We start from the raw sequence: 8,820 nt of genomic DNA on the forward strand, positions 1-8,820 counted from the left end.
AAGTTGATTCATGTGTGCAATGAGTCTAATTTAGATTATGACTCATTGAATCAATTTAATTAAATGAATTAGATTCATTATATTAAATTGGCTTGAATTAAATGGTTGGATTAGATCAACCATAAAAGAGATTAAGTCAAGTTTGACTTGACTTGAGAGGAAGAGTCAAGTTTGACTTGACTTTATGCCACATCATTTGTGACTTGGCATTAGGAGAACTAATGATGATGTGCCACATCATCACATGTGCCACCTCATGGAGGTTACAACTATTCTCTTTAATGACCTCCACATTAATTGTGATTAATGTGAAGGGGGTTACACCACTTGATGGAAAAAGAGAAGTTTTCTTTTGGTGAGTAACTCTCATTCAAGTGATCTTCCTCCTCCTAAGCTCTCTTCTTGCTCCTTCTCTTCTCTTGGTCGTGGGTTTCAAGCAAGGGAGATGAAAGGAGAGTGAATATAATCTAAGAAGAAAGGTTAGTGAAAGTCACATAGAGATTTTAGAGGAGTGAATTCTCTTCTTTTCATTCTTCTTCTTCCAATCCCATCCGAGAGCATCAAGAAGTGTTAGCACACTTGTGGTGTTCTCTTCTCCATCCTTGTGTGTTAGAGAACACATCTTGTTCGTATGGATACTTCTAAAGAGTTGTCTACTTTGACAACTAGAGATCTGGTATCTCCTTGGACAAGCGGGATTCGCGAAGGGCACGCATTGAAGGTATAAGATTTTCTCCATGTAGATCTAAGTGTAGATCTAGGTAAACTCATACTCGTAGTTTTTCGAAAATTTTTTCTTTGCACGGATCCGTTGGCTAGGGAGTTTCGGGGTTTCCGCGACGCGAAAAAGCAGTTTTCGCGGCCCAAAAAACCCAACATAAATAGTAGAATGCATAATATTTCTTGACAAAATCTATGGATTCCATATATATCTAAATTATTAATAGGAGGTAAAGTGAGTGAACATGAGCATTAAGGGGGCGTTTGGTTCTTTTCTAGGAATAGGAATCGGAATGAGAATCATTGTATTGTGGAATGGAATGAGTATGAGCATGAATATCACTCTTAAAAACAATGTTTGGTTAGTTGCATATTTTCTATCGGAATAAATCAAAATTTTCCTTTTTACCCTTAAAGGAAAATAAGAGAAAAAATTAGATGCGAGAGAAAAATACGATGAAAGAGAATGATGAGGGAGAAAGTCTGATGAGAGAGAAAATGTGGTGAAAAAGAATAAAGAGAGAGAAAGTGTGATGAGAGAAAATAAGAAAAGAGAGTGTGATAGGAGAGATCATGATGAGAGAAGATGAGAGAGAAAATATGATGTGAGAGAAAGTATGATGGGAGAGGATGAAGAGAGAGAAAATGTAATGAGAAAATGAGGGGAGAGAGTGTGATGAGAGAGATTAAAGAGAGAAAAAAATATGATGAGAGAGAAAGTGTGATGAGGAAAAAAGAGAGCAATGGTGTGATGGGAGAGATTGAGTAGAGAGAAAGTATGATGAGAGAGAAAGTGTGTTGAGGAAAAAAAGAGGGTGTGTGACAAGAGAGATTGAGGAGAGAGAAAGCATGATGAGAGCGAAAGTGTGATAAGAAAAAAAAAGAAAAGATAATGTGATGGGTGAGATTGAGGAGAGAGAAAGTATGATGAGAGAGAAAGTATGATGAGAGAAAAATAAGGAAGAGAGTGCGATGGAAGAGATTGAGAAGAGAGAAAGTATGATGAGAGAGAAAGTGTAATGAGAAAAAAGAGGAAAGAGAGTGTGATAGGAGAGATTAAGGAGAGAGAAAGTGTGTGATAAAATGATGAGAGAGAAAATATGATGAGAGAGAACAAGGAGAGAGAAGTGATATGAAAGAAAAAATAAATAAATATATTTTGATATTTGGTATTAAGGAAGAAAATTTTAATTTTAGATCAAGGGTATTTTTGGAATAAGGGAATATTTTGATTGATGAAAATAGGGTAACGACTCATTGAAGGGGAGGTACGGAATTGAGTTATTACCCAATTTCAAGGATTCATTCCCTTATTTGCATTCAAATTCCTATAATCCAAACATTAACAATGATAATCAATGATTCTCATTCTCATTCCTCACTCTTATTCCCCTAAATCAAACGCCCCCTAAATCTCGTGAGATCTTTTATAGTTAACTAATATGTGCATTATTATATATATATATAAAGTTAAAACTAGAATATGGATGAGAAAAATAATCAGGTTAATTGTACGTTCTTAATAATCTTCCAATTTAGAATTTTATTTTTTAAAAAAATAAAATTCTAAATTGGAAGATTATTAACGCACAATAAAAGTTGAAGAAGGTTCCATTTAAGATTTCCTCCCCGCACTATAATTATAATTGATCATCACAATCTTTTAAATATTCTACCGAACTAGTTTTTAAGAAACAAGAAATGGCTTCCAAGCACTACTGCTTTCTCCTTTTCATCGTCGCCCTTCTTCTCTCCTCCTTCGTGGTCGCCAAATCTGATATTCTCCCCAATAACACTACTGGTACGGGTAGCGCACGTATTGATTAGTTATTAGATTAATTTCTAAACTAATTAAAAGTAGATCGATATTGTTTAATTTAATTCATGTTGAGTTGCACTATGTTCGTGAAATTTAATTTGCAGGCGAAGTTTGCTTTTATGAAAGCTTTTGCGACGTTGTTGATGACTGCATCGTTGTGTGCGCTGATGCTCATTTGAATGCTCCTACCAGTTGCACTGAGAACTTCTGCTGTTGCTCACGCCATTAATAATTAATGGCTAGCTTCTTAAAGGGATATGCCGAATCCTTTTTGAGATGTTTAATTTCTTTGTGGAAAAATGAATATTAATCTGAAAAGAAATGAAGGAATGGGTTTGATTTTGTCCAGTTTTTCTAACACATGATCATCTGGCTATTTTTTATATATATATTTTTAATTAAATTAAAATTTTTAAGATGAAAATTAAAGGTAAATGGATTGAATTTCTAAATGAAAGATCATGAATTTTAAGTAAACACTAAAATGAAAGAGCATAATTACAAATAATTAATTTTAAAATATTTTAAAGAAATTTAAATTATATTTTCACTGTTAATTATAGCTAGTCATATTAAATAGTTTAATTAAAATTGGGCATCCTTCACTAACATATAAGGAATACTTTTATTAGCCATATTATTTTATTTCATTCAATTAAGATAAATTTCTTCAATTTAGCAAGTACAGTTGTTTAGTAATAATAGGCGCGTTAGTTTAATATTTTTCTTCTAAATATAAAACTAATATGGATGGGAAAAAATAGTCACGTAGTAAATATAATACTAAATGTGTTCTTTTATTATTAAATTTTCTTTCTAAAAAATAAAAATCCAAATTGGAAGCAAATTAGTTGTCAGCCTGGTGGCGTGCTCCCCCCACATTATAAATAGAACTAGTCATAAACATTAACCTATCAAACTAGCTAGCTATTAAAACATTGGTGAAATGACTTCCATGCAGTACTGCTTTTTGCCTTCTCATCGTTGTTGATCGCATCGAACAACCCTGTCTGAAAATTATAAAGTAGGTTGATTGGAATTATAGTCTCTGGATTAACTATGCGTAGACCTCACTCTATTATGTAATATAAAAATATCAGTGTCAAGTTAAGGAAGGGGTCTAAGGCATTGATCATCCGACGTTCAAATTAGTCACTGAAAAGATAGATGGAAATAGAGTAACAATAAGCACAAACATGAATAGTGAATAACGTATACCTCCGCCGGTACATGAACCCCCTTAATATAGTGTCTCAGTGGGTGATATGCACATGCCTCAAGGCGTAGGCACGCTTCCCTAACAGTCCTATGAAAGGACTTGTCAGCTGGAAAGTGTCTATGACATTATACCTTAATAGGATATGCAAATTTCTAATGCGACAGTAGAATCTTCTGTCGTACGATTCGCCTGTTGATCATGCCTTATTGTCGACGACATTGTCTCCCAAAGGGATATTAAGGAATATGAAAGGGGTCCCACTGTTTGATCAAGCTGGGGAGCCACTCGGTCGGGTATCCCTGCCTTGTCGACCTCAGCCGACTTGCTCCATAATCCCTTGGCTTAGTTGATTGTTTCCACCCGACCAGGCAAGCGCCCTGGTCACCTTAGCGTTCCTCCGCTTCATGATAAGCATATGATGTTCTTGCCATAGTGCTCTTGGTCGTACGAGCTCTTTGCTCGGACAAGCTACTTGTCGATCAGCTACTTCATGTCCGATCGACATCTGCAGTAGACCTCCGCTCGACCCATCTTTGGTGAGCCTGTTGGTTCCCTGACATTGACCTCCTCGACTTTGACCTCCACGCAGGCTGCTATCTCCACTCTTGACCTGCACTTAGTGGACACCCCCCTTTATCGTCGTATCACAAACATTCTCCTCAAGTCTAGTCGAAGGAACCTGTAAGTCCGACTAATTGGACGAGTAGTGTCTTTGGTGGTCCTCACGGCTGATCGGACATTCTGGGATTAGGTGCACTGCTCGACTACCACTCACAGACATGGGTATTAGGGTCGTCGCTCGACTGTTTCTGTTTGAACCGAGGGTGGAGCCCTGTGCCGATCGGCTACCTCTTGGTCAGAACTCTATGCCAATCGGGGTGGTTAGCAGTGACACTTAGCAAGTTTTCACATCTCATCGCTTTCTCGGACGAGCTCTTGGAAGTGGTTGCTGACGCCATCCCAATTTCTTGAAGAATGTGCAAATCTCTTGTCATTATTGTTGAGAACACCACCCATGCCTTTTAATTAAGCCCTATTAATGCTTCCCTATCACTAGGTGCCACATGTCCTACTTTTTGCGGATGCCCGGACCCTTAAAATCAACTCTGTTGACTTTTTACGGTCCGGGCCCTCTGCTCCAGTGCTGCTCGCCTTGGTCCGGGTCTTCCACTCCGACTCCGCTCGCTTGGGTGATTTTAGCCAACCAAAATAAGGCTCACCCCGAAACTAATTTCAATCTTCTTCTCGAGAAAGCTTCCGCTCCGGCTTCTCGTCCCTCAAACGTCGCGTACGTTCGTCTCGTCCATCGGTGTACTCTTCCGCGACATGTTGTCTCTCATGCGCATCGAGCCCTTCGGCTCTCTCCCGTGTCGTCCTTCTCGCTAGCCGTATCTTCCGCTCGACTTCCTGTGCTCCTAAGCTCCTGTACACTTAGATACAGGGATCAAAAACCAACAAGACCTAACTTAACTTGTTTGATCACATCAAAACAACCTCGGGATTCCAACACCTGCCTGGCTTGAGGACTTCTGGGCCATCTATCTTCGCTCAGAGGGCTTCAACCAACTCTTCTCCGATCGGGTTCTGTGGCTATTTGACTTGAGCATAGTGAGCACCATCCAACAGCTGAAAGATGGCGGCCACTTATTTGTCGACATTACCATTGAGTCCATTCGGAAGGATGAGCTCCTAACTTCTCTCCATGAGGAAGCTTTTTGCTGACTTAGAGTAGCTCTTCTTCTAGTTTCTTGCCAACGTTTTGCCCTCCTGCATTTTTGTAAAAAATTTTCTAAGTGTCAATAAAGTTACGATCGTCCGATGCTTCTCTGCTATTGTTATACTTTGCAGTGTCCTTCGATGCATCACCATTCAACTCCCGTGAAGCTACCCGGTGTTTTAACCATCTTGTAATGCCATGTGAAAATTTTCTAAGTATGACTTCTCATGCTTGCGCTCGTCCTAGTAATTGAAAATCCTATCTGACAATCGACAGTAGGACTGGTGCCCATAATTGCCACATGACTTGTCACTAATTTTAATCTTGGGTCTATAGACGCCGCTCGACTGTGGTCGTCGACTTCTGAGTTTATAGCCACCGCTTGACTGTTGATTCGTAGACATAAGTTTATAGCCGCCGCATGACTATTGACATAGACGAGGGTTTATAGTCGCTGCTCGACTACTGACGTAGACTAGGGTTTATAGTCACCACTCGACTGTTGACATAGATGATGGTTTATAGTCGTTGCTCGACTGCTGACGTAAACTAGGATTTATAGTCGCCGCTCGACTATTGATGTAGATGAGGTTTATAGTCATCACTCGACTATTAACGTAGACTAGGATTTATAATCGCCGCTCGACTATTGACGTAGATGAGGGTTTATAGACATCGTTTGATTATTAACGTAGACGAGGGTTTATAGTCGCCGCTCGACTTTTAACTTAGCTAATCGATGCAAGAGTTTGGGGCACTTGTGAATTTTATTCATTGTTCACCTGCATTTACAGGATATACGTTGATACAATTTTATCTGGATTTAACCATGCGGCTCTCGCCCGACCCTATAAGGTTGGAGATGGTTTGTGCTCTAAGGCCGTTCAAGTCTTCTCTCGCCCTCGTTCTGTAGGTAGTAGGCTCCAGAGAGGAGATTCTAAATGACTCTGTAGGGTCCTCCCCACGAGGCTTCAAGTTTGGTGACATCGCCAATCGACTTCGCTCTCTTCTACACCAAGCTGCCGACCTAGAATGTCCTTGGGATCACCCTTCGGTTGTAGTTCTACTTCATGCGTTGCCTGTATGTCATGAGCTAGATGACGACCTTATCCCGCGCTTCATCCACCAGGTCGAGTTCCATGAGTCTCTACTTGGCATTTCCATCGTCGTAGAGCTGCACCCGTTTGGACTCTACTCTGACTTCCGCTGGAATCACTACCTCACCTCTGTACACCAGATGGAATGGGATAACGCCAATTGCCTCTCTTGGTGTGGTACGATGAGCCAACAATACGTTGAAAAGTTCATTGGCCGAACAACCTCCAGCGTGGTTGAGCGGAGCTCGTAATCCTCTAAGGATTTCCCTATTGGTGACTTTCGCCTGAACGTTACTCTGGGGGTAAGCCACTGAAGTGAAAGCCTATGTAATGTCATAGCCTTCACACCACTCCTTAAGCCTTCGTCCTGCGAATTGTCTTCTGTTATCATAGACGAGCTGACGAGGAATGCCTAATCGACACAAGATATTTTGGTATATAAATTTGATGACCATATGCTCGGTTATCTTGGCTAGTAGCTTGACCTCCACTCATTTTAAAAAATAATCTACTACCACGAGTAGAAATCTTCATTGTCTGGTCGCCATGGGAGTCAGTCCAACGATGTCCATGCCCCACTGGTCGAACATACAAGATATCGTAGACACTTTCATCTCCTCAGTGAATCAGTGCAAGATGTTATGATACTTTTGACACGACAAGTAAGCACCCACTGTCCAAGTGACATCATCTTACAATGTGAGCTCAAAGTATCCCACCAACAGGATCTTTTCGGGCTAGTGATCTGCAGCCCAGGTTACTACTATAGGAGCCTTGATGAACCACCTGCAAGATGTATTCAATGTCCTTCTATCTGACAAACTTGAGCAGCGGCCTTGAGAAAACTCTTTTGTATAGCTGATCCCCGACCATGGTGAACCGTCCGACCCTCTTTTTCAATAAGCGAGTTTCTTCCTGATCGGTTGGTGTGACGCTCAATTGGAGGAACTCTATCAATGGTGTCCTCCAGTCGCTCGGGAAAGTCATTCCGTCCATCCTACGATGTGTGCCACCAGTGAGACCTACTCGACTGACTGGATTATCACGATCGATGATAACGAACTGGCTAACTTAGCTAGCTCATCAATTGCCTAATTATCTGACTAGGGGTCTTCTGCATAACTACTTCTTGAAAACTGGCTTTTAACTTTTCGAAAACCTCGGTGTATAGCCTGAGCCGAGTGTTACTTATCTCAAAAAGCCTAATAGTTGCTGCGCTTCCAGTTGAGAATCCAAGCGAATGAGGACTCTGATTGCTCCTACATGTTGAGCTGCCTGCAAGCCAGCTATCAGGGCTTCTTATTCAGTTTCGTTATTTGTATATCAATAATTCAACTGTATGGACAATTGCACCCTATCCTCCCGCGACAATATCAATAGGATGTCAATCCTGCTGCCTTATTGGGTGGATGAACTATCTACATAGACCTTCTAAGTCGCATCCAACTCGGAGTTTTGGATCTCGATAACAAAATCAGCTAAGACTTGTGTTTTGATAATTGTTCGCGAATGATACTGTATGTCGAACTCGCTCAACTCGATGGTCCATTTGATCTGTCGTCCGGATCAAAATTAATTTAATTTTTTATTTCAGATAATGAACTGATAAGAACAGATACTACACTTGATCTTAATGAAAAAGCCGAGATATGCATCCTAATGTCACCGGCCCAAGTTATTTATAGAAGTTTTTCGATCAAATCAAATTCGATCTGTTTAATCTTTATTAAATCAATTTAATTTGTTTATGAATTTTAAATTTTGATTAAATCTGTTAAATCATTTTTTATTAATAATAAAAAATTAAGATTTTTATTATTTTTATTAAATCTATAGTTTTTATTAAAATAATATTTTTTTATTTTAAAAATAATTAATTTGTTAATCCATCGAGTTAATCAATTTAAAAATCAATCAATACACAGTCGATTCAATTTTAGTGGGATGTATAATATTAAGCTAAATGTATAATATTTCTTGACAAAATCTCTTGATTCCATATGTACATTAGTTTTATATATATATATATATATATATGAAGTAAAAAACTAGAATGTGGATGAAAAAAAAAAACCAGGTTAATTGTATGTTCCTTTATATTAAATCTAAATTTAAAGATTTTATGTTTGGTTAGGTGTATTATAATCAAGCGTGTAATGTAATTAAATTTCTAATGTAATGTAATATAATTTTGATTACATTACTATGTTTGATAATATAATGTATTTAATCTTTGATTATAAGGATG

The 8,820-nt window shown here is 38.9% G+C and overlaps 1 pseudogene; it reads right to left on the minus strand.

Moving 5' to 3' along the window:
* Window positions 1–8,058: 8,058 nt before the first annotated feature.
* LOC122054276 lies at window positions 8,059–8,223 on the minus strand (annotated as a pseudogene).
* Between the last annotated feature and the right edge of the window lie 597 nt (window positions 8,224–8,820).

This window comes from Zingiber officinale, chromosome 3A (genome assembly GCF_018446385.1).
Source record: "Zingiber officinale cultivar Zhangliang chromosome 3A, Zo_v1.1, whole genome shotgun sequence".
NCBI classification, from domain to species: Eukaryota; Viridiplantae; Streptophyta; class Magnoliopsida; order Zingiberales; family Zingiberaceae; genus Zingiber; species Zingiber officinale.